Consider the following 27,629-nt stretch of genomic DNA (forward strand, 5'->3'; position numbering starts at 1 on the left):
TGAAATGCAAGAGTTGGATTATTTCAGTAGTGGTTTGTCTTAGTTTAACTTGTGGCAGTTACATTCTCTTGATTTTCAAAGTTCATTGTGGATTTCTTTCATTGAAATTCAAGAGTTGGAATATTTCAGTAGTTTTTTGTTGTAGTTTACCTTGTCGTAGTTACATTTTCTTGATTTTTCAAAGTTCATATTGAATTTCATTCCTTGAAATGCAAGAGTTGGAATATTTCAGTAGTGTTTTGTCGTGGTTTACCTTGTCACAGTTACATTCTCTTGATTTTTCAAAAGTTCGTTTTGAATTTATTTCATTGAAATGCAAGAGTTGGATTATTTCAGTAGTGTTTTTTCATGGTTTACCTTGTCGCAGTTACATTCTCTTGATTTTCAAAGTTCATTGTGAATTTCTTTCATTGAAATGCAAGAGTTGGAATATTTTAGTAGTGTTTTGTCATGGCTTACCTTGTCGCAGTAATATTCTCTTGATTTTTCAAAGTTAATTTTGGATTTCTTTCATTGAAATGCAAGAGTTGGAATATTTCAGTAGTGTTTTGTCATGGTTTACCATAACACAGTTACATTCTCTTGTTTTTTCAAAGTTCATTTTGAATTTCTTTCGTTGAAATGCAAGAGTTAGAATATTTCAGTAGTGTCTTGTCGTGGTTTACCTTGTCACAGTTATATTTACTTGATTTTTCAAAGTTCATTTTGGATTTCTTTCGTTGAAATGCAAGAGTTGGAATATTTCAGTAGTGTTTTTTCGTGGTTTACCTTGTCACACTTACATTCTCTTGATTTTTCAAAGTTCATTTTGGATTTCTTTCGTGAATTGCAAGAGTTGGAATATATCAGTAGTGTTTTATCGTGGTTTACCTTGTCACAGTTACATTCTCTTGCTTTTTCAAAGTTCATTTGGAATTTCTTTCGTTGAAGTGTAAGAGTCAGGTTAGTTTAGGTTTTTTGAAGAAGTTCAAAATGTTCAAGTTCTCTTCTGAATTTTCTTAACGAAAAGGAAAAAGTTATAGTCCAATTCTAATTTTTTCCCTAGAAAAAAAAATCTCCGACCTTTTAATAAACATTCTAAGCGTCTGACATGCTAACATATCCTAAAATAATGGAAATATAACAAAGTAATGTATAATATATTTTTAATTAAATAACAACATGTAGCATATTAACACAAAAATATGTTTCAGATATTTTTACAAATTATTAACATCACTGAACAGCGTTGGACATTTTGAATCTGTTCCATAAAATAATTTATCAGGTTCTCTTTTGATAATATAGTTACTCGCTTCTCTTAATTCATATCCAGTAGAATAATCAATCATCCAATTTGTGTCATATACAATTTTTTCTACGGGGTGTCACCTACTGGCTCAATCTGCATTTCTTCTTTAGTATTATTTGATTCATTGACTATATGATCTATAGTAGTAATAATGCTCACTTAAACTTCATTTTCCATCAATTTATCTTTATAGTCATTGATGATATTGTATGCCAATGCCCTTTTTATTTTGTCAGCGATTTCACTGTCTATTCTCACGCTGCGTTTATACAGTTTACAGTTCTGAAAGGTAGCCATGATGTGATTTATTGCACTAGTGTAACAGTAGGTCTTTCTTTTTCTCTTTTCTTTAGTTTGAATTGTAATATCGGAACGATGACAATAGGATCTATCAATAGGTAATTTGCTACAAGAGCCATTAGCAAGAAGATGACCATCTTCATCAACTATTATTTTTAAGTTGGCATTTTCCTTTAGCACTATCATCTCTGGTTCTCTCACTCTCGCATATCCATCTTGAGCAATGTTGAATGGTTTCGATAGTCCAAAGAAATTTAGCTTTTCTCTATCATGACAACGCACAAATACATTTCCAATAAGATCTCCATTAATTCTTGTCTCATAGTTTAAATAACGATCTATGTCGGCATTCAACACGACGATGATTTTATCGTGTGTACACACTTTCGCTGAATAATTTATTTTCACTTTTTTTCTAAGTATGATAATAGATGTTTATCCTGCCAAAGTGTGAAAATTACTGATTTAATACCTACATTTAACTAGGTAGTGTCGATAACCCGCCATAGAGCATCACTGAGACGGCCGCATAGTGTCTATGACCAACCATAAGTATTATTGATACAGCCATATGAGTAAATATTAATAAATAAATAGAAGCATTTCTCCATGTTTAAGTTAGGTTAAATTAGGTTAGCATATCATGAGCCCCCCCCCAAAGGTCCCCCGGGCCCAAAAGAGCCCCCTTCCTCTCATTCCCCTCCCTTCCCCACTACATAGAAATACAAAAAACCATAGGTTAGGATAGATTAGATTAGGTTAAGTTAAGTGGCGCACCACTTAACCTAACCTAATCTAATCTATCCTAACCTAATCTAACCTATGGTTTTTTGTTTTTTTATGTAGTGGGAAAGGGAGGGGGATGAGAGGGAGGGGGCTCTTTGGGGCCCGGGGAGCCCTTGGCGGGCCTTTGGGGGGGGCTCATGATACGCTAACCTAATCCAACCTAACTTAAACATGGAGAAATGCTTCTATTTATTTATTAATATTTATTCATATGGCTCTATCAATTATACTCTTTGGTTGGTCATAGACACTATGCGGCTGTCTCAGTGATGCTCTATGGCGGGTTATCGACACTACCTAGTTAAATGTAGGTATTAAATCAGTAATTTTCACACTTTGGCAGGATAAACATCTTGTATCATACTTAGAAAAAAAGTGAAACTGAATTATTCAGCGAAATTGTGTACACACGATAAAATCATCGTCGTGTTGAATGCCGAGATAGATCGTTATTTAAACTATGAAACAAGCATTAATGGAGATCTTATTGGAAATGTTTGTGTGCGTTGTCATGATAGAGAAAAGCTAAATTTCTTTGGACTATCGAAACCATTCAACATTGCTGAAGGTGGATATGTTATAGTGAGAGCACCAGAGATGATAGTGCTAAAGGAAAATGCCAACATAAAAATAATAGTTGATGAAGAGAGTCAACTTCTTGCTGATGGTTCTGGTAGAAGGCTACCCATTGATAGATCCTATTCCCATCGTTCTGGTATTACTATTCAAATGAAAGCAAAGAGGAAAAGAAAGGCCTACTGCTGCACTAGTGTAATAAATCATATCATGGCTACCTGCCAGAACTGTTACCTATGTAAACGCAGTGTGAGAATAGACAGTGAAATCGCTGACAAAATAAAAAGGGCATTGGCATACAATGATTATAAAGATAAATTGATGGAAAATGAAGCATAAGTGAGCATTATTACTACTATAGATCATATAGTCAATGAATCAAATAATACTAAAGAAGAAATGCAGATTGAACCAGTAGGTGACACCTCACGTAAAAAATGGTATATGACAAAATGGATGAATGATTGTTCTACTGGTTATGACTTAAGAGAAGCGATTAACTCTAGTATCAAAAGAGAACATGATAAATTATTTTATGGAACAGATTCAAAATGTCCAACGTTGTTCAATGATGTTAATAATGTATAATAATATCTGAAACATATTTTTGTGTTAATATGCTACATGTTGTTATTTCATTAAAAATATATTATACATTACTTTGTTATATTTCCATTATTTTAGGATATGTTAGCCTGTCAGACGCTTAGAATGTTTTAAAGGTCTAGGGAAAAAATTAGAATTGGACTATAGCTTTTTTCTTTTCTTTAAGAAAATTCAGAAGAGAACTTGAACATTTAGCACTTCTTCAAAAAACCTAGCCTAACCTGACTCTTACACTTCAACGAAAGAAATTCCAAATGAACTTTGAAAAAGCAAAAGAATGTAACTGTGACAAGGTAAACCACGATAAAACACTACTGATATATTCCAACTCTTGCATGTCACGAAAGAAATCCAAAATGAACTTTGAAAAATCAAGAGAATTTAAGTGTGACAAGGTAAATCACGACAAAACACTACTGAAATATTCCAACTCTTGCATTTCAACGAAAGAAATCCAAAATGAACTTTGAAAAATCAAGTGAATATAAATGTGACAAGGTAAGCCACGAAAAGACACTACTGAAATATTCCAAGTCTTGCATTTCAACGAAAGAAATTCAAAATGAACTTTGAAAAAACAAGAGAATGTAACTGTGACATGGTAAACCATGACAAAACACTACTGAAATATTCCAACTCTTGCATTTCAATGAAAGAAATCCAAAATGAACTTTGAAAAATCAAGAGAATTTAACTGCGACAAGGTAACCCATGACAAAACACTACTGAAATATTCCAACTCTTGCATTTCAATGAAAGAAATTCACAATGAACTTTGATAATCAAGAGAATGTAACTGTGACAAGGTAAACCACGACAAAACACTACTGAAATAATCCAACTCTTGCATTTCAATGAAAGAAAATCAAAATGAACTTTGAAAAATAAAGAGAATTTAACTGTAACAAGGTAAACCACAACAAAACACTAATCAAATATTCCAACTCTTGCATTTCAAAGATAGAAATTCAAAATGAACTTTGAAAAATTAAGAGAATGTAACTGTGACAGGGTAAACCATGACAAAACACTACTTATATACTCCAACCCTTTAATTTTAATGAAAGAAATCGAAACTGAACTTTGAAAAACCAATAGAATTTATCTTTGATAAGATAAACCACAAACTAACACTACTGAAATATTCCAACTCTTGCATTTCAATAAAAGAAATTCAAATGAACCTTTAAAAATCAAAAGAATAAAAGTGTGACAGGGTAAAAAACGACGAAACACTACTGAATTATTCCAACTCTTGCATTTCAACGAAAGAAATCCAAAATAAACTTTGAAAAATCAAGAAAATTTAGCTGTGACAATGTAAGCCACGAAAAAACTACCTAAATAATCCAACTCATGCATTTTACGAAAGAAATGACAAATTAACTTTGAAAAATAAAGAGATTGTAACTATTACAATGTAAACCACGACAAAACACTACTGAAATATTCCAACTCTTTAATTTCAATGAAATACATACAAAATGAACTTTGAAAAATTAAGAGAATATAACTGTGACAAGGTTAACCATGACAAAACACTACTGAAATATTCCAACTCTTGCATTTCAATGAAAGAAATTCAAAATGGACTTTGAAAAACCAAGAGAATGTAAGTGTGACAAGGTAAACTATAATAAAACACTACTGAAATATTCCAACTCTTGCATTTCAATGAAAGAAATCCACAATGAACTTTTAAAATGAAGAGAATGTAACTGCGACAAGGTAAACCATGACAGAACACTACTGAAATATTCCAACTCTTGCATTCCAAGGAATAAAATTCAATATGAAAACTTAAAAATCAAGAAAATGTAACTGCGATAAGGTAAACTACAACAAAACACTACTGAAATATTCCAACTCTTGCATTTCAATGAAAGAAATCCACAATGAACTTTGAAAATCAAGAGAATGTAACTGCGACAAGGTAAACCACAACAGAACACTACTGAAATATTCCAACTCTTGCATTCCAAGGAATAAAATTCAATATGAACTTTGAAAAATCAAGAGAATGTAACTATAACAAGGTAAACTCCAACAAAACACAACTAAAATATTCCAACTCTTGCATTTCAATGAAAGAAATACAAAATGAACTTTGAAAATCAAGAGAATGTAACTGCGACAAGGTAAACCATGACAAAACACTACTGAAATAATCCATTTCTAGCATTTCAATTAAAGAAATCCACAATAAACTTTGAAAATCAAGAGAATCTAACTGTGACATGGTACACCACGACAAAACACTACTGAAATAATCCAACTCTTGCATTTCAATGAAAGAAATTCAAAATGAACTTTGAAAAATTAAGAGAATGTAACTGTGACAAGGTAAATCATGACAAAACACTACTGAAATTTTCCAACTCTTCCATTTTAACTAAAGAAATCGAAAATGAACTTTGAAAAATCAAGAGAATGTAACTGTGAAATGGTAAACCACGACAAAACTCTAGTAAAATATTCCAACTATTGCATTTCAATGAAAGAAATTGAAAATGAACTTTGAAAAATTAAGAAAATGTAACTGCGACATGGTAAACCATAACGAAACACTACTGAAATATTCCAACTCTTGCATTTCAACGAAAGAAATTCAAAACGAACTGTGAAAAATTCAGAGAATGTAACTGTGACATGGTAAACCACGACGAAACACTACTGAAATAATCCAACTCTTACATTTCAACGAAATAAATCTAAAATGAACTTTGAAAAATCAAGAGAATTTTACTGTGAAATGGTAAACCATGGCAAAACACCACTGAAATTTCCCAACTATTGCATTTCAATGAAAGAAATTCAAAAGAACTATAAAAAATCGAGAGAATGTAACTGTATCATGCTAAACCACGACAAAACACTACTGAAATATTCTAACTCTTATTTTGCAACAAATCAAATTCAAAATGAACTTGGAAAAATAAAGAGAATGTAACTGAGAAATGGTAAATCACGACAAATTACTACTGAAATAATCCCACTCTTGCATTTCAACGAAAGAAATTCAAATAAACTTTAAAAAATCGATAGAATGTAGCTGTGACAGGGTAAACCAAGAAAAAACACTACAGAAATGATCCAACTCCTGTATTTCAATGAAAAAAAATAAAAATTAACTATGAAGAATCAAGAGACTGTAACTGTTACACAATAAACCACAACAAAACACTACTGAAATATTCCAAGTCTTACATTTCAACGAAAGAAATTCAAATGAACGTTGAAAAATCAAGAGAATGTAACTGTGACATGGTAAGCCAAAACAAAACACTACTGAAATAATCTAATTCTTGCTTTTCAATGAAAAAAATTCAAAATGAACTTTGAAAAATCAAGATAATGTAAGTGTGATATGGTAAAGTACAACAAAACACTAATGAAATATTCCAACTCTTCAAGGGAAACCACGACAAAACACTACTGAAATAATCCAACTCTTGCATTTCAATGAAAGAAATTCAAAATGAACTTTGAAAAATCAAGAAAATGTAACTGTGACAAGGTAAACCACAACAAAACACTACTGAAATATTCCAGCTCATACCTTTCAACGATAGAAATTTAAAATGAACATATAAAAATTAAGAGAATGTAACTGTGACAACTTAAACCACCACAAAAAGCTACTGAAATGTTCCAGCTCTTTTATTTTAACGAAGCAAATCAAAAATAAACTTGGAAAAATAAATAAAATATAGCTTTGACATGGTAAATCACAACAATACACTACTGAAATAATCGAACTCTTTCATTTCAGTGAAAGAAATTCAAAATGGACTTTGAAAAAACAAGAGAATGTAACTGAGAAATGGTAAACCACGACAATACACTACTTAAATAATCCGACTCTTTAATTTCAATGAAATAAAATTCAAATGAACTTTTAAATATCAAGAAAATGAAATGGTGACAGGGTAAACCATGACAAAACACTACTTAATTATTCTAACTCCTCGCATTACAACGAATAAAATCTAAAATTAACTTTGACAAATCAAGAGAATATAGGTTTGACAAGGTAAACAACGGAAAAACAAATTTAACAAATTCACCTCTTGCATTTCGATAAAAAAAAACAAACTTAGATTTTAAAAATCAATGGAATGTAGCTCTGACACGATAAATAAATTCAAAAAACTACTGAAATGTTCTAACTTTGGCATTTCAACGAAAAAAATCCAAAATGAACTTGGAAAAATCACGAGAACCTAACTTTGACAAGGTAAACCATGACAAAACACTACTCAAATGTTCCAACTCATGCATTTCAATGAAAGAAATTCAAAATGAACTTTGAAAAATCAAGAGAATGTAACTGTGACAAGGTAAACCACAACAAAACACTACTGAAATATTCCAACTCTTGCATTTCAACGAATGAAATTCAAAATGAACTTTGGAAAATCAAGAAAATGTAACTGCGACAAGGTAAACTACAACAAAACACTACTGAAATATTCCAACTCTTGCAATTCAACGAAGGGAATCCGCAATGAACGTTGAAAATCAAGAGAATGTAACTGCGACAATGTAAACCATTACAAAAAACTACTAGAATAATCCAACTGTCACATTTCAAGGAAATAAATGCAAAATGAACTTTGGAAATCAAGAGAATGTAAGTGTGACAATGTAAACCATGAAAAAACACTACTGAAATATTCCAACTCTTGCATTACAACGAAAGAAATTCAAAATGAACTTTGAAAAATCAAGAAAAAGGAATGGTGACAGGGTAAACCATGACAAACCCCTACGGTTGTTAGGGGGAGTCAAAAGCTGGGGGTGGGGCCCTTTTGTGTCCCAAAATGCACAAATTAAAAAATATTAAAAATTGGGTCTCAGGGGCCGTTGGGGTGCCGGGGGACCTTTGGGGGCACAGGGGGCCTTTGGGGGTCGGGGGGGGGGTCCTCTGGGTTGGGGTATGGGGGTCCTTTGAGGTTGGGGTATAGGGTCCTTTGGGGTTGGGTTAGGGGACCTCACGACACTGTTCAAATGAAACTTTTGCGTTATAACGACCACAGAGTTTCACCCTCAAATCCTCTTCTAAAATCATCTTTTAAAATGTCTAACTGTTTCGACCAAATAATTCCCTAAAATGTCTAAAACGGTTTCGCCCAAATAATCTCTAAACATAATTTCTGCGTGTTCCTTTTGTTTTGACATCCCTGCCATGTCACATTTGAAATTCCTAGGAAACCCTTTCCCGCGTTAATCTCTTCATCTCTAAGATCAAAACATTCGCCCGGAAACAATTCTCCTGGATGAACACCAACAAATCAATCAACCTTAACATCATCCGTCAGACATTAATAAACTTCGCCCGGAAACAATTCTCCTGGACGAACACCAAAGACATTAATAAACTTCACCCGGAGACAATTCTCCTGGACGAACTCCAACAAATCAATTTCTCAGAAATTCACTTCCCCTTCGATTACGCATGTTCTCCCTGGGGATTCCATGCCCATATATGGTGCCCCGTCACGAGCTCATGAGGTTAGGTTAGGTTACGTAATCAATTTCTCGGAAACGTGTTCTCCCTTGTTTATTCCGTGCCCATATATGGCGCCCCGTCGGACTGACAGCACAGGTGTTCTCTCTAGGGACTCTATGCCCATATATGGTGCTCCGTCGGACTGACAACACAGGTGTTCTCTCTAGGGACTCTATGCCCATACATGGTGCCCCGTCACGAGATACGTTCTTTTGATAACCGAATTTTGTACTGTCACGATCAATAGGGTCATTTCTACTATCATTTCTCCAAACACATCCAATCAAAATTTTGAGATAGCCATTTTGTTTTGCGTAATTGATTTCCAGATAGGAAATATGTTTTTGAGGAGGACACCTCCCCACAGCCCCTCGGGCAAGGGTTTTAAGTTATGCCCTGGGGGCATATCAGGTTTTTAAAGAAGGTGTTGTCGTAAAAACTTCAAAATAAACTCATTCGATTCGAAATTCAAATGGCTAATGCCTTTTTTAATTGTCGAAAGTGATTGGAGGGTAACTAGCCCCCCCCCACGCCTCGCCGTACCCTCCACACCTTAAAGCCAATTTTGAGATAGGCATTTTGTTAAGCTTAGTTGATTTCAAGATACAAAAAAATATTCTTTATGAGGAGACTCCCCCACAACACCCAGGGCAAGGATTATAAGTTATGCTGTGGAGCCATATAAGGTTTTTATTGAAATCTGTGTCGTAGAAATTTGAAAAAGGGCTCATTAGATTTGAAATTCAAAGGGATAGTACCCTTTTTAATAGTCAAAAGTGATTGTGAGGGCAACTAACCCCCCTCTCACACCAACCTTTTCCACAAAAACATCGAATAAAAGCTTTGAGATAGCCGTTGTGTTCTGCGTAGTTGATTTCCAGATAGAAAATATATTTTTGAGGAGGACACTGCCCCACAACTCTCAGGGCAAGGATTATAAGTTATGCCCTGGAGGAATCTAAGGTCCGTACTAAAATCTTTATCGTAAAAGCTTGAGAAAAGGGCTCATTCAACTTGAAATTCAAAGTTGTAGTACCTTTTCAATAGTCGAAAGCGATTTAACGGCAATTACTACCCTTCTTGTGCAAACCTTATCCCTAAACACGTCCAATCCAAATTTTTAGATAGCCATTTTACTCAACATTGTTGAAAATTTTGGAAAATAGGTCTTTAAGGATGACAACCCCTCCCCCCACAGCCCTCAGAGCAAGGGTCGTAAGTTATGCCCTGGGGTATATAAAGTTTTTATTGAAAGCGCTGTTGTATAAACTTCAAAAGGGCTCATTCAATTGGAAATTGAAAGGGATAGTGGCTTATTTAATAGTTGAAAGTGATTGGATATCGACAAACGCCCCTCTCACGCCCAACATTTTCAAAAATACATCCAATAAAAATTTTGCAGGCCAAACTATAAAGTCTTAATAAACGAAAAAATTTAAAGTTTTATTTTCTTTTTCCCTGAAAAGACTAGGTCAATATAAAACGAACAGAAAATAATTTAAAAAACTTTTTTCGCAAAATAAGTTTTTCAAAGAAAAGTAAAGAACTCCATTAAACCAAAAATGAACAAAAATAAAATCAAATAATCTACCAAGCGTGAAACTACTACAAATCAGCATCGGTAAATAAATGAAATCCGAAACGAACGGAAATTACAATAATTAATCAAGTCAAACTCAAAACGAGCAGAAATTAACATTAGTTGGATGCAAAACCCCTATGCCTTCCCAAAGCCAGAACAAAATTTGTACTTTACTGAAAAAATACAAATGAATGTGCATTGTCAGTTTAATATACATACACTGATATTTAGTAATCAAAATGTTTGTATTATTTGATTTATTAAAGTTATAAAAGTAAAGACATTTATATTTTTTCAGTAAGGTGCAAATTTTTGTTTTTAAATTAGTTTTAGAATTTTTTCACCCTTTTCACTGCTGAAGGAGTCGATCCTCTGCATATGCTTTGCAGTGGTTAAAAGTCATTATTAGTCATCAATCATTATATCTTTTGTATTTTAGGACATCTCCTGACTAAAATCTGTGTCGTATTCTAGTGTTGATGATAGTATAATACTTCTCATAATTTGCATTAACTCCGTTTCAAGATCTTTCATGGACTTGCCACAAATTCCGAAAATGGCTAATCTCATCGAGGATTCTGAGGAATCTTTCATTAAAAACGGTAATTCTATACATTTAAATTTTCTGTTACAGAATAAAAGAAAAGCTACTTGACTCTAGAAGTAATTGTCCATTTTTTCTCCTTTCTCATTAAGTGGTCCTAAGAAAAAAAAATGTAACTGCGTATGTTTTTGGATCAAACGATTAAGAGCTGAGGGTTGGTAAAAGTGGCTTCTTTGTGCCACTAAATTTATTTGAATTCACATTTTTAGCCTTTATTTTTAATTTTGGTGAGTCAAGCAATCATCCCGTAGATAATTTTTCTGTCGATCTTTTCCCTGTGCAGGTATGATGAACGATATATTACCACCTAATCAGGGTTAGTCTTGGGGCTTCAGATGGGAATATCAAGTTATAAGACGTTTAAGAGAGGAATAAAATTAGTTGACTTCAGCCGTTAAATTTTGGGACATTTAATTATTGGGACATTGAATTGCATTTAATTTTATGTATGTATATAATATCTGTATATATACATTTTTGACACGTAAATAAAAAGAAAAAGCAGTTGCATTTTTTTTTAGTGAGCTTTACTGTTAAAATTTTATATGTCTGTTTAATTTAAAATTTGTTTCAGAATTTGCCGACACTTTACCATGTGACCTTGACAAGCCCTTTCATTTTCCAAGCCATCCTTTGTCACCAAAATGTGAGATGCTCCCTTGCTAAATATACCTAGTATTTCAGGACCATGCACGTCTGAAGACGACACCCAGGAATTTGAACCCAGATGTTCTAACAATAAACGTGTATCTGAAACATTGTAGTTGTGTTGATTAAAGTGTGTTGGATATTATTTTATTGGACAAAACAGGACAAAGAGACTTGATCTTAAGATGGAACTTTTATTTTATCTTTTTCCAATGTGACGGTGTTTGCCAAACCGCTTTTGTAGTCTTTAATGAAAATTTTTAAATTTTCACAAAGTAGTTTTGTAGGTTTTATTATTTTCAAAAGCCTTGATAATAAGCCTTAAAACTATATCTCTACATACATTTTATAATCCATATTTATAGTGTATATTTCTCTTCAAATTAAGAGATAAAGAAATAAATCTTTCTATTATTTTGATTCCAAGGTGAATTTGAAAGAAGCAGAAAATCGGCTATTATTATTTGAACTGCCTACCAGAAATTTATAGTTTTGCTAAAAGCACAAGATTCAACCAAAAATACTAAATTCATTTTGTGCAAATGAAGTCAAAAGTTTTTTGTCTATTTTAGAACGAGTTGTTTTAAATATTTAGCCAGAAGAACATAGCGAGTCTCATTGGATAAAAAAAAGAGTCACGTTTTCCTCAGAAGGATAAAACCTTTTAATACAAAGTGACAAATGATAACCAAAAAAAAAAAATCGAAGCGAAAAATCAGAGCCTAGCGAAAATTTTATACCAAACAAACGTGTTTTCTGCATGTAAATGCACGATGATGAGCTCTTAAAAGTTCTGTTTTCAATCACCAGTTATCAGTTGCCTGTGACCAGTTCTCAGTCACAGCCTAAATATTGTTCTATTTTACAATTCGCTTATAGCCGATGAACAGTGAACTAAAACAATTTATTTATTGTTCACAGTTCAATAGAAATATTGAACCTAAAATATATGCATGGTCTGTATAAAATAAAAAGTATAGCACAGCATATAAATCTGCTGGCAAGGTACTCGAGCCTGACTCTGTGTTACAAAGGACATTTTTTTTTAAATGACTCAAAAGTACCCAAACGCTGATGGCGGTGTCACTATATGCAACCGAAATGTCCAGAATTGGTTTTATTGTTTTTCATTGTCTATTAAAATGATTTATCCCTATTTGAATTGTTATTTTTAAGACATTAGGAAAACGTTAATTCCGTCGTTTTTTTTTTTTAATACAGAGCTTTTTGGTTACCCAAAAAATTCTAACTTCAACATATGATATGCATTCTTTTAGCTCTCTCTCTTTTTGTTACAATAATTCCTGATATTTGTTGTAATATATGTAATATTGGAGGGAGAGAAGAGGGATCAAAAAAAAATTTGTTGTTAAAAAATTAGTAGTATTGAAGATATACTGTTTTTTCTGTTTTTAAGTCAGAAGACTTTCAAAACATTTTGAAAGATATGTATTAGTTTTTAGTTTTAAGAGTTTTGATTTTTTGTGTTATTTGATTAACTCTGTAGACTTTTAAACTTTTAGGTGACTTTTCACCACACATGCCTGGACTTCACTTACAGGGAAATACGTCACTAGTTGTTTCCAAGAATCCATCCACGAGCAGTTTCTTAATTTCATGTGCATCAGAATCTGAAGGAAAAGGTTTAGAATATCATAAAATAGGCTTGAAAAGTCACCTTCAAAGTAAAAAGAAAAAAAAATTGAAAAGCTATAAAAAAACTCATAAGTGTGATGTTTGTGATAAAATCTTTTCTGTAGCACAAAATTTGAACACCCATAAAAGAATGCATACGGGTGAAAAACCGTTTAAGTTTGACGTTTGTGATGAAACCTTTTCACACGCAGTAGGTTTAAACAACCATCAAAGAGTGCATACGGGTGAGAACCCGTTTAAATGTGACGTTTGTGATAAAAACCTTTTCTAAAATATCAAATTTGAACCGGCACCACAGAGTGCATACGGGTGATAACCCGTGTAAGTGTAACGTGTGCGATCAAACGTTTTCTAAAGCAGCAATTTTTAAAACCCATAAGAGAGTGCATACGGGTGATAACCCGTTTAATTGTGACGTTTGTGATAAAACCTTTTCTTTAGTATCATATTTGAACACCCATAAAAGAGTGCATACGGGTGAAAAACCGTTTAAGTGTGACGTCTGTGATAAAACCTTTTCTCAAGCATCAAATTTGAACACCCATAAAAGAGTGCATACGGGTGAAAAACCGTTTAAGTGTGACGTTTGTGATAAAACCTTTTCCCACGTAGTAAGTTTGAACACCCATCAAAGAATGCATACGGGTGAAAACCCGTTTAAATGTGACGTTTGTGATAAAACTTTTTCACGAGCATCACATTTAAATGCCCATAAGAGAGTGCATACGGGTGAGAACCCGTTTAAATGTGACGTTTGTGATAAAGCCTTTTCTTTAGTATCATATTTGAACACCCATAAAAGAGTGCATACGGGTGAAAAACCGTTTAAGTGTGACGTCTGTGATAAAACCTTTTCTACAGCATCAAATTTGAACACCCATAAAAGAGCGCATACGGGTGAAAAACCATATATGTGTGCCGTTTGTGATAAAACCTTTGCCCATGCAGTATGTTTGAACAGCCATCAAAGATGGCATACTGGTGATAACCCTTTTAAATGTGACGTTTGTTATAAAACCTTTTCCCAATCTTAAATTTTAAACTCCCATAAAGGAGTGCATACGGGTGAAAACCCGTTTATGTGTGACGTTTGTGACGTTTCTGATAAAACCTTTTCCCACGCAGTAAGTTTGAACAAACATAAAAGAATACTTACGGGTGAGAAACCGTTTAAATGTGACGTTTGTTATAAAACTTTTTCCCGATCTTCATATTTAAATGCCCATAAAAGAGTGAATACGGGTGAGAAACCGTTTAATTGTGACGTTTGTGATAAAACCTTATCCCAATCTTCAAATTTAAACGCCCATAAAAGAGTGCATACGGGTGAGAAACCGTTTAAGTTTGCCGTTTGTGATAAAACCTTTTCTACAGCAGTAAGTTTGAACACCCATAAAAGAGTGCACACGGGTGAGAAGCCCTTTATGTGTAATTTTTGTGATAAAACATTTTCTCAAGCATCACATTTGAACACCCATTAAAGAATGCATATGGGTGAGAAACGCTATTAATGTTATGTTCGTGACAAAACCTTTTCTTGAGCCGAAAATTTGAAAAAGCACCAAACAGGGCATATGAGTAAGTAGACAGTTACATGTTATGTATGTGAGAAGTGTTTTTTGAAAGTTTACTGTTTGAACACATTTTAAAGACTGCTTACAGATGAGAAACCTTTCATATATTATGTGTCTAGAAAAACTTATGTGATTTTAGCAATTTTAAAGGCACTAAAGAGTGCATAAGGGAGTTTAGGAAGACTGTTGTATCCTCGGTGGTGTGTGGTTGTTATTCTCACAACCAATTAGTACATCAATTTTTTTTTTGTGTGTATTTAGTTTTCTTAGCAGTTTTTGTTTCTTTTGTTGTACAAGTTTGCTTGATTGTTACCAATGTGATTAATGTAAGAAATGCCTGTTTACATCAAGGTTTTTGAATGAGCTCTAAAGATTTCATACGGGTGAGAAACTGTTTAAAAGATGATTTATGCAAGAAATGCTTGCCGTGGCTAGAGTAGTCGAACATGCTCAAAGAGTGCGAACAGGTTACAACATTTAAATGTGATTTGTGCAAATGTGTGTTTTCATTTAAGTCAGCCCTGAATTAGCATCTAACAACTTATTCTAGAAACATTTGACTGAAACTTACTACTGTAAGTTCCTTTCTAGTCATATCCGATGGTATCCTTTTCCTCCCTTGAAAATTGGCCAAATTTAGCATTCTAAGCAGCTCGACGGGATCCTCTAGAGTGTTTTTTTTTGTGATGTGATCCTCTAGTGTTGAGGTGAGCTTTTTTGTTTGTTTTATTTAGTCCGTCTGCTGGGTATTAAGATACTTTAAAATTGTCCTGGTTTTAAGAGGCTCCTCTCTGCTTATTTCAAGTTTTTGCGCTGCAGTTAATTTGGATAGTAGTCTGAGAAAATCTTATTAAGAAATTTTTTTGAAACAAATATAGTGTCTAAGTAAGAGGGAGTTTGGGTGGAAATCTTGCTGTTACCAACTATTAGAAGTTACCAAGTTGTTCTAAACTTTATTGATTTAGAATGAGCAGAGATAAAGTCAAATAATCTTCCAAGCGTAAAACTGCCACAAATCACTATCAATAATAGGCTAAATGAAACTGAAAAGAACAGAAATTACAATAAATAGCACAAAACTCAAAACAAGCAAAAATTAACATTAGTAGGGCTGTTAACCTCCATGCCTTCTCAAGATCAGAACATAATTTGCGCTTTACTGAAAAAAAAAATGACCGTGGATGGTCAATTTAATTGACATAGAGGCTACTGATATTTATTCCTTAAAGTCGTAATAAAAAAAAATTGAAAGTAAGAAAAGTGAAAACATTTAAAACATATTGTGTTTTTAGTAAAGTGCGAATTATGATCTGGTCTTGAGATGGCGTGGGGGTTATCAGCCCTACTCTTGTTAATTTTTGCTTGTTTTGAGTTTGAATCGGCTAACACAAAACCACCAGAAATTACAATAAATAACCGAGTAAATCAAAACGATGAGAAATTAACAAGAGTAGGGCTCAAAACCCCTATGCCTTCCCAAAGCCAGAACATAATTTGCACTTTACAGAAGATTTTTTACTTTAAATGTTTTCACTTTTATAACTTTAATAAATCAAATATTACTAACAATTTAAGGAATAATTGTCAGCATATGTATATTAAACTGACAATGCATATTATTTTGTTTTTTTCTTCAGTGAAGTGCAAATTATGTTACATTTATTTATCGATGCTGGTTTGTGGCTTTTTATACGCTTGGAAGAATATTTGATTTTATTTTTGCTCATTTTTGGTTTAATGGAGTTCTTTACTTTTCTTTCAAAAACTTGTTTTGTCGAAAAATTATTTTTAGTTAATCTTTCAAGGAAAAAAGGGTCACAAACTAACTCAAAATCTTTCATTTAAAGCTAGTGTTATGACAATTACTTCTTGTTTTTCAGTGGAAACTAAATTTCATAGCTAATAGATAACAGTGTTTTATTTTCAGTAAATTTCAGAATCACTCCTACTATTAATCAATGTTCCCCTTACTTTTCTATCAATCGGTTCCTTGAAAATTGTCTATTATTTACAGTTTATTTTTCAGTTTGCAAACTGAGAAATTACAAATCTGTCCTAGTAGGCTAGTAGGCTGCACTCTCAGGCCTCCAAGTGTGAATAATCTTCTTGTTGGTTTGTAAATATAATTTATTTTTTGAGGAATGACCAAAATATTATAAAATTGTTCCAAGCCAAATGATTCACTTGGATTAAAGAAAAATTCGTACTTTCAGGAAGGGAATCAATAAATCTTAACATCCAATACTAAATACTCGCTATTTTGACCAGAGCAAAGAAATCCCCATCTATTAGATTTAAGAACAAAACATTTCATCTTCCCCACAATATCTGAAAGTTTCAACTCTATCCCCCAATTTGTTCCTGATTTAATGCAGACATGCTGAAATGATAAATTAGATGCACATAGTATCTTTAATATACCTCTGTTCCTTCTTTTGTCAAAATTTGAGGTTAACTTAACCCAACAAAATTTCCTCAAAGTTTAAATGCAATCCCTCAGCCATTCGTAGGGTATTATAGATCAAACATTTTGAAAACATGGGTCTTTCTCAAGATTAATCAAAAAACTTTTTCCACAAAATAAGTTTTTCAAAGAAAAGTAAGGAACTCCATTAAACAAAAAATTAGCAAAAATAAAATCAAATAATCTACGAAGCGTGAAACTAACGCAAATCAGCAGTGATAAATAAATGAAACCCAAAACAAACAGAAATTACAATAAATAACCGAGTCAAACTCAAAAAGAGCAGAAATTAACATAAGTTGGGATCAAAACCCCTATGCCTACACAAGGCCAGAAAATAATTTGCACTTTACTGAGAAAATATAAATGTTCTTACTTTTATAACTGTAATAAATCAAATGATAATAATAATTTGATTACTAAATATCAGTATATGTATATTAAACTGACAGTGCACATTCATTTGTTGTTTTTTTTTCATTAAAGTGCAAATTATGTTTTGGCCTTGGGAAGGCATAGGGGTTTTGAGCCCAACTTATGTTAATTTCTGCTCGTTTTGAGTTTGACTCGGTTATTTATTGTAATTTCTGTTGGTTTTGGGTTTCATTTATTTATCAGTGCTGATTTGCGGTAGTTTCACACTTCGTAGATTATTTGATTTTATTTTTGCTCACTTTTTATTTTATGGAGTTTTTTACTTTTCTTTGAAAAACTTATTTTGTGGAAAAAGTTTTTTTTTATTAATTTCTGTTCGTTTTATATTGAAATAGTCTCTTCAGGGAAGGCGAAAATAATAATTTAAATCTTTTCGTTTTTTTAAGACTTTATAGTTTGGTTTGCTATTTGTATGCTGGAGAAAAATCTTCAGCAATTTTTAACAACACACACCCTTTTAAAAATATGGACACAAATAGTAGTGTTTAATTTCGTTTCATACCTCCTCTAGTTGACCTGAAATGGAAAATTTGATACCATTCACAAAAAAATCTGCTTACTTTCTTTGATAGCTTAGATACACTTACGCTATTTTGACTTGGTTAAATGTTAAGAGCAGAAGCAGCCCCGAAAGTTTGAACATAATACCCTCAGTCGTTCTTGGGATACTGCTGAGATGTCTTATTGGAAATTAGCATTAACACAGCGCATTTTGATTTAATCTTAAGGCAACATTTTTTTTTAAACATAAACGCAAATGAAAGGGTGGGCGTGGGAGGGGAATTAGTTGCCCTCCAATTGCTTTCGACTATTAAAAAGGGCATCAGCCCTTTCTATTTTCAATCAAATAAGCCCTGGTCGAAGTTCCTACGACAACTCCTTCGATACAAAGTGCCCTGGTCTAAACAGCAACAACAACAACAAAAAAGCATACATTATACCCGCATCGATCTTTACTATAAAAATTTCAACCCTTCCAATCACTTTCGACTATTGAAAAGGGCACTAGACCTTTCGATTTCCAATTGAATGAGCCTTTTCTGAGTTTCTACGACAATGTTTTCTATGAACACCTTATATGCCCCCAGGGCATAAACTACAACCCTTACCCAAAGGACTATGAGGGTGGTTGTCATCCTCTAAGACATAATTTCCAGAAGTTTCAACTACGTTAAACAAAATGGCTATATCAAAACTGTGATTGAATATGTTTGGGAAAATGGTTAGTCACTCTCCCATCACTTTCAACTATTAAAAAAGGCACTAGCCCTTTCAATTTCCAATCAAATGAGCCATTTTGAAGTTTCTACGACAACGCTTTCAATAAAAACCTTATATGCCTCTAAGGCATAACTTATAGCCCTTGCCCAGAGGGCTGGGGGGGGGTCACTCTCAAAGACCTATTTTCCAGAACTCTAATACGTTGAATACAAAGGCTGTCTGAAATTTTCATTGGATGTGTTTAGGGGAATGGTGCGCGTGAGAGGGTGGTTAGTTACCATCCAATCACTCTCAACTATTAAAAATTCGAAATTTGAAATTTCGAATTGAATGAGCCACTTTTGAAGCTTTTACGACAACTCTAACTATAGAAACCTCATATGCTCCCAGGGTATAACTTACAACCTTTGCCCTAGGGGCTCTGGGGGGTTTGTCATCCTTAAATACATAATTTCCAGAACTTTCAACTACGTTGAACATAATGGCTATCTCTAAACTTTGATTGAATGTGTTTGGGGAAATGTAGGGCGTGGGAGGGGGACAATTACTCTCCACTCAATTTCGACTATTAAAAAGGGCAATTTCAATTTCCAAACAAACGAGCCCTTTTTGAAATTCCTGCAACAACTTTGTATATAAACCTTATATACCACACGGCATAACTTACAACCCTTGCACTGAAGGCTCTTAGGGGGTTATCATCCTAAACAACCTAATTTCCAGAACTTTCGACTACGTTGAACAAAATGGATATCTCAAAATTTTGATTGGATGTTTTTGGGGAAATGGTGGGCGTGAGATTGGGGTTAGTTGCCCTTCAATCACTTTCAACTATTAAAAGGGCACTAGCCCCTTCAATTTCCAATTGAATGAGGCCTTTCTTATGTTTTTACAACATCACTTTCTATAAAAACCTTACATCCCCCCAGGGCATAAGTTACAACCCGTGCGCTGAGGGTTGTAGGGGGAGGGATTGTCATCCGTAAAGACCTTATTTCCAAAGTTTTCAATTACGTTGAATAAAATGGCTATCTAAAAATTTTGATTGGATGTGTTTGGGGAGAAGGTGGGCGTGAGAGGGGGGTTAGTTGCCCTAATATCACTTTGGACTATTAAAAAGGGCACTAGCCCTTTGAATTTTCAATTGAAAGATCTCTTTTTCAAGTTTCCACGACAAAGATTTCAAAAAAAACTTATATGCCCCTAGGGCATAACTTATAACCCTTGCCCTGAAGACTGTGGGGGGAGTGTCCTGTTTAAAGGTATATTTTCCTGTACTTTAAACTGCGTGGGACAAATGGCTATTTGTTGTTTTATATTAATTGATATTTTAGGGGATTATTTGAGCGAAACAGTTTGAGACATTTTAGGGTTTGAGACAGTTTGAGATTATTTGGACAAAACAGTTTAAGAAATTTTAGAGGATTATTTGGCGTGAAACAGATTGAGACATGTGACATGACCTAGCTTTACTTCTCGTTTGGTTGCTATAATAGACAAGTACACAATATGGAATGTGTGTTTTATAAAATATGGTTTAGCATTGGAGTATGCTAAAATGTTGAAAGTAATAAAGCCGTCGGTGCCAAGAAAAGATCACGTAACTTGACATAGCTTTACTTCTCGGATGTGGTCGCTATAAGTTTCAAAGTGTATTTTGGAAGTTTCTCATTTGAAACGTACGAGTCTGAATGCTTTTATACTGTTGTTTCGTGATTTATCTTGTGAGTGTTAACTCAGTTGATGTTTCCTGGTTTGTAACTCAGCTTTTGTGTCGTGGTTTATCTTGTCAGTGTTAACTCAGTTGATGTTTCAAAGTGCATTTTGTAAGTTACTCGTTTGAAACGTATCATTCAATATGTTCTTATGCTGTTGTGTCGTGGTTTATCTTGTTAGTGTTACATCAGTTGATGCTTCAAAGTGAATTTTGGAAATTTCTCGTTTGAAACGTATGACTCAGAATTCTTTTATACTGTTGTGTTGTTGTTTATCTTGTCACTATTATCTCAGTTGATGTTTCAAGTGCATTTTGGAAGTTTCACGTTTGAAACGTATCACTCATATTTTATTTTATACTGTTGTGTCGTGGTTTATCGTGTCAGTGTTACCTCATTTGATTCTCTAATTTACACATAACCATCACAATTCACCCTGAAACAGTTATATTAATATCATAACATATTGTCATTAATTTCCAGGTTGGTTAATCTTGTGAGTGTAAACTCAATTAATGTTTCAAAGTATATTTTGAAAGTTTCTCGTCCGAAACGTACGAGTCAGAATGTTTTTGTACTGTTGTGTCGTGGCTTATCGTGTCAGAGTTAACTCAGTTGATCGTTCAATGTGTATTTTGGAAGTTTCTAGTTTGAACCGTATGACTCACAATGTTTTTATACTGTTGTGTCGGGGTTTGTTTTGTCACTGTTACCTTAGTTGATGTTTAAAAGTGTATTTGGAAGTGTCTAGTTTGAAACATATGACCTAGAATTTTTTATATTGTTTTGTCGTGGCTAATTGTGTCAGTGTTACCTCAGTTGACGATTCAAAGAGCATTTTGGAAGATTTTTGTTTGAAACGTATCACTCAGAAGGTTTTTCTAGCGTTGTGTTGGGGTTTGTCTTCTCACTTTTACCTCAGGTGATGTTTCAAAGTGCATTTTGAAAATTTCTAGTTTGAAATGTATTCCTCAGAATTTTATTATACTGCTTTGTCGTGGTTTACCGTATCAGTGTTACCTCAGTTGATGATCCAAAGTGCATTTTGGAAGTTTCTCCTTTAAAACATATGACTCAGAATATTTTATACTATTTTGTCGTGGTTTTATTTTGTCAGTGTTACCTCAGTTGATGTTTCAAATTGTACTTTGGAAGTTTCACGTTTGAAACGTAGGAACTAGAATGTTTTTATTCTGTTGTGTCGTGGTTTATCTTGTCAATGTTACCTCAGTTGATGTTTCAAAGTGCATTTTGGAAGTTTTTTGTTTGACAAGTATCACTCAGAAGGTTTTTCTAGCGTTTTGTCTTGGTTTTATCTTGTCAGTGTTACCTCAGTTGATGTTTTCAAAGTGCATTTTGGAAGTTTCTCGTTTGAAACGTATGACTCAGAATATTTTTATACTGTTGTGTCGTGGTTTTATTTTGTCAGTGGTCCTCAGCTGATGTTTTCATAGTGTATTTAGGAAGTTTCTCGTTTAAAACGTATGACACAGAATTTTTTTATACTGTTGTGTCGTGGTTTATCTTGTCAGTGTTAACTAAGTTGATGTTTTAAAGAGTGTTTTGGAAGCTTCTGTTTTGAAACGCATCACTCAAGATGTTTTTATTCTGTTGTGGCGTGGTCTTTCTTGTCAATGTTACCTCAGTTGATGTTTTCAAAGTGCGTTTTGGAAGTTTCTTGTTTGAAACGTATGACTCAGAATGTTTTTTTACTTTTGTGTCGTGGTTTGTCTTGTCAGTGTTACCTCAGTTGATGTTTCAAAATGCATTATGGAAGTTTCTCGTTTGAAACGTATGACTCAGAATGTTTTTTATACAGTTGTGTTGTGGTTTATCATGTCAGTGTTACCTCAGATTATTTTTTCAAAGTGCATTTTGCAAGTTTCTCGTTTGAAACGTATGACTCAAAATGTTTTTATACTGTTGTGTCGTGGTTTATCTCGTCAGTATTACCTCACTTGATGTTTAAAAGTGCATTTTGTAAGTTTCTCGTTTGAAACATATCATTCAAGATGTTTTTATGCTGTTGTGTCGTAGGTTTATCTTGTCTTTTTTACATCAGTTGATGCTTCAAAGTGAATTTTGGAAGTTTCTCGTTTGAAACATAATACTCACAATTCTTTTATAATATTGTGTCATGGTTTATCTTGTCAATGTTCCCTCGATAGAAGTTTCAAGTAAATTTTGGAAGTTTCACGTTTGATATGTATCACTCAGATTTTTTTATACTGTTGTGTCGTGGTTTATCATGTCATTGTTACCTCAGTTGATGTTTTATAGTTAATTTTGGAAGTGTCTCGTTTGAAACTTATGACTCAGAATTATTGTATACTGTTGTTTCGTGGTCTATCGTGTCAGTGTTACCTCAATTGTTGTTTCAAAGTGCATTTTGGAAGTTTCACGTTTGAAACGTATTACTCAGATTTTTTTTTTTATACTGTTGTGTCATGGTTATCGTGTCAGTTTTACCTCATTTGATTCTCTCATTTACACATAACCATCACAGTTCACCCTGAAACAGTTATATTAATCCGATAACATATAGCCATTAATTTCCAGGCGCGCCTGGGGTAACTGAGGTAACACTGACACGATAAACCACGAAACAACAGTATAAAAAATCTGAGTAACACGTTTCAAGCGTGAAAATGCACAAAATGCACTTTGAAACATCAAGTGAGGAAATACTGACAAGATAAACCATAAAAAAACAGAGTAAAAGCATTTTGAGTCATATGACAAGATAAACCACGACACAACAGTAAAAAACATCTTGAGTGATACGTTTTAAACGACAAACTTCCAAAATACACATTGAAACATCAACTGAGTTAACACTGACAAAATAAAACATGACACAAAAGTATAAAAACATTCCAAGCCATGCATTTCAAACGAGAAACTTTCAAAATGCACTTTGAAACATCAACTGAGATAACATTGACAAGATAAACAACGAAACAGCAGTTTAAAAACATTATGATTCGTACGTTTCAAACAAGAAACTTCAAAAAAAAACTTTGAAACATCAACTGAGTTAAAACTGGCAAGATTAACCGCGACACAACAGAATAAAAATATTCTGTGTCATATGTTTCAAACTAGAAACATCACCTGAGGTAACAGTGACAATAAAAACCCCGACACTACATTATAAAAACATCTTGAGTGATACTTTTCAAACAAGAAACTTCCAAAATGCACTTTGAATCATCGCCTGAGGTAACAGTGACAACATAAACCCCGACACAACATTTGAAAAACATCTTGAGTGATACATTTCAAACAATAATCTTCCAAAATACACTTCGAATCGTCAACTGAGGTAACACTGATACAATTAGCCACGCCAAAACAATATAAAAAATTCTGTGTCAAACGTTTCAAACTAGAAACATCACCTAAGGTAACAGTGACAAGACAAACCCCGACACAACATTATAAAAAATTCATACGAGTCATACGTTTCAAACAAGAAACTTCCAAAATGCACTTTGAATCATCAACTGAGGTAACACTGACACGATAAACCACGACACAACAGTAAAAAAACATTCTGACTCGTACGTTTCACACGAAAAACTTCCAAAATATACTTTGAAACATCAATTCAGTTAACACTCACAAGATTAACCAGCCTGGAAATTAATGACAATATGTTATCAGATTAATATAACTGTTTCAGGGTGAACTGTGATGGTTATGTGTAAATGAGAGAATCAAATGAGGTAAAACTGACACGAAAAACCATGACACAACAGTATAAAAAAGAATCTGAGTCATACGTTTCAAACGTGAAACTTCCAAAATGCACTTTGAAACAACAACTGAGGTAACACAACAAGATAAACCACGACACAACAGTATAAAAGCATTTTGAGTCATACGTTTTAAACAAGAAACTTCAAAAATGCACTTTGAAAACATCAACTGAGGTAAAACTGACAAGACATATCCCGACGCAGAATTAGAAAAGAATCTTGAGTGATACGTTTCAAACGAGAAACTTCCAAAAGGCACATTGAAATGTCAACTGAGGTAACACTGACCAGATAAACCACGACACAAAAGTTTAAAAACATTCTGAGTCGTACGATTAAAACTAGAAGCTTCCAAAATACACTTTGAAACATCAAGTGAGCTAACACTCACAAGATTAACCATGATACAACAGTATAAAAACATTCTGAGTCATATGTTTCAAACGAGAAACTTCCAAAATGCACTTTGAATCATCAACTGAGGTAACACTGACAAGATAAACCACGACACAACAGTAAAAGAAAATTCTAAGTCATACGTTTCAAACAAGATACTTCTAAAATGCACTTTGAAACATCAACTGAGCTAACACTGACAAGATAGAACCACGACACAACAGTATAAAAACATTCTGACTCATGCGTTTCAAACGAGAAACTTCCAAAATACACTTTGAAACATCAAGTGAGTTAACACTCACAAGATAAACCATGACACGACAGTATAAAAACATTCTGGCTCGTACGTTTCAGACTAGAAAATTCCAAAATATACTTTAAAACATCAATTCAGTTAACACTCACAAGATTAACCAGCCTGGAAATTAATGACAATATGTTATCAGATTAATATAACTGTTTCAGGGTGAACTGTGATGGTTATGTGTAAATGAGAGAATCAAATGAGGTAAAACTGACACGATAAACCATGACACAACAGTATAAAAAAAATCTGAGTAATACGTTTCAAACGTGAAACTTCCAAATACACTTTGAAACATCAACTGAGGTAGCACTGACAAGAAAACCACGACACAACAGTATAAAAGCATTTTGAGTCATAAGTTTCAAACATGAAACTTCCAAAATGCACTTTGGAAACATCAACTGAGGTAACACTGACAAGATAAATCGCGACACAACATAATAAATACACCTTGAGTGATAAGTTTCAAACGAGAAACTTCCAAAATACACATTGAAACATCAACTGAGTTAACACTGACAAGATAAACCACGACACAAAGTATAAAAACATTATGACTCGTATGATTAAATCTAGAAGCTTCCAAAATGCACTTTGAAACATCAACTTAGGTAATATTCACAAGAATAACCATGATACAATAGTATAAAAATATTCTGAGTTATATGTTTCAAACGAGAAACTTCCAAAATGCACTTTGAATCATCAACTGAGGTAACACTGACAAGATAAACCACGACACAACAGTAAAAAAAAATTCTAAGTCATACGTTTCAAACAAGAAACTTCTAAATCGCACTTTAAAAACATCAACTGAGCTAACACTGACAAAATAGAACCACGACACAGCAGCATAAAACATTCTGACTCATACGTTTCAAACAAGAAACTTCCAAAATACACTTTGAAACATAAACTGTGGTAACACTCACACGATAAACCATAACACAACAGTATAAAAACATTCTGGCTCGTACTTTTCAAACGTGAAACTTCCAAAATACACTTTGAATCATCAACTGAGGTAACACTGACACGATAAACCACGACACAACAGTATAAAAACATTCTGACTCGTACGGTTCATACGAAAAACTTCCAAAATACACTTTGAAACATCAACTGAGTTAACACTCACAAGATTAGCCACGACACAACAGTATAAAAACATTCCAACTCATACATTTTAAACGAGAAACTTCCAAAATACACTTTGAAACATATAGTGACCACAGCCCAGAAGTAAAGCTAGGTCAAGTCACATGATCTTTTCTTGGCGCCTACGGCTCTATTACTTTCAACTTTTTATCATACTCCAATGCTAAACAATATTTTATATCACACACATCCCATATTGTGTACTTGTCTATTATAGTGACAACAGCCGAAAGTAAAGCTAGGTCAAGTCACGTTATCTTTTTTTGGTGCCTCTGGCTCTAGTACTTTCAACTTTTTAGCATACTCCAATGCTAAACAATATTTTATAACACACACATTCCATATTGTGTATTTGTCTACTATAGCGACAACAGCAGAGAAGTAAAGCTAGGTCAAGTCAAATGTCTCAGTCTGTTTCACGCCAAATAATCGTCTAAAATTTATTAAACTGTTTTGCCCAAATAATCTCCTAAAATGTCTCAAACTGTTTCGCTAAAATAATCCCCTAAAATGTCAATTAATCTCTGACCTTTCCTTTGTTCTGGCAACTGTGCACTGATACATTAAAATTCCGATGAAGCCCATTAATTTTTCTGTCATGAATTCTTACACAATCCAAGCTATATAAGTTCAAAGCAATTCATGTCTGAATCAATTACACATTATCCTATTATACAAGGTGGAATTGTGACATAACAGATAATACGTAGGTTGATTACGACAACATCCTTTTACATAAATTCATGGTAAATTCATTGGAGGTCAAGTGATGTCACCTAGTCCCGGTAGTAATCTAGCTCCCTGATTGGCCTAGTAATAGGCGTATGATCATGTTCGAACTGAAACTATAGAGGACTCCCTACTGTTAGTTGCCTTCCAATCACTTTCAACTATTAAAAAGGGCACTAACCATTTCAATTTCCAATCGAATGAGTCCTTTTTGAAGTTTTTACGACAACGCGTTCTATAAAATCCTTTTATGCCCCCAGGGCATAACTTACAAACCTTGCCCTGAGGGCTGTGGGGGAGTTGCC

At 33.6% G+C, this 27,629-nt stretch overlaps 1 pseudogene; it reads left to right on the plus strand.

Moving 5' to 3' along the window:
- The first annotated feature begins 13,294 nt into the window (after positions 1-13,294).
- LOC148948140 (uncharacterized) lies at positions 13,295-14,595 on the plus strand (annotated as a pseudogene).
- Positions 14,596-27,629: the final 13,034 nt, after the last annotated feature.

The sequence above is a fragment of the Artemia sp. Qi Xiang Cuo genome, chromosome 10, assembly GCF_049724085.1.
Source record: "Artemia sp. Qi Xiang Cuo chromosome 10, ASM4972408v1, whole genome shotgun sequence".
Classification (NCBI taxonomy): Eukaryota; Metazoa; Arthropoda; class Branchiopoda; order Anostraca; family Artemiidae; genus Artemia; species Artemia sp. Qi Xiang Cuo.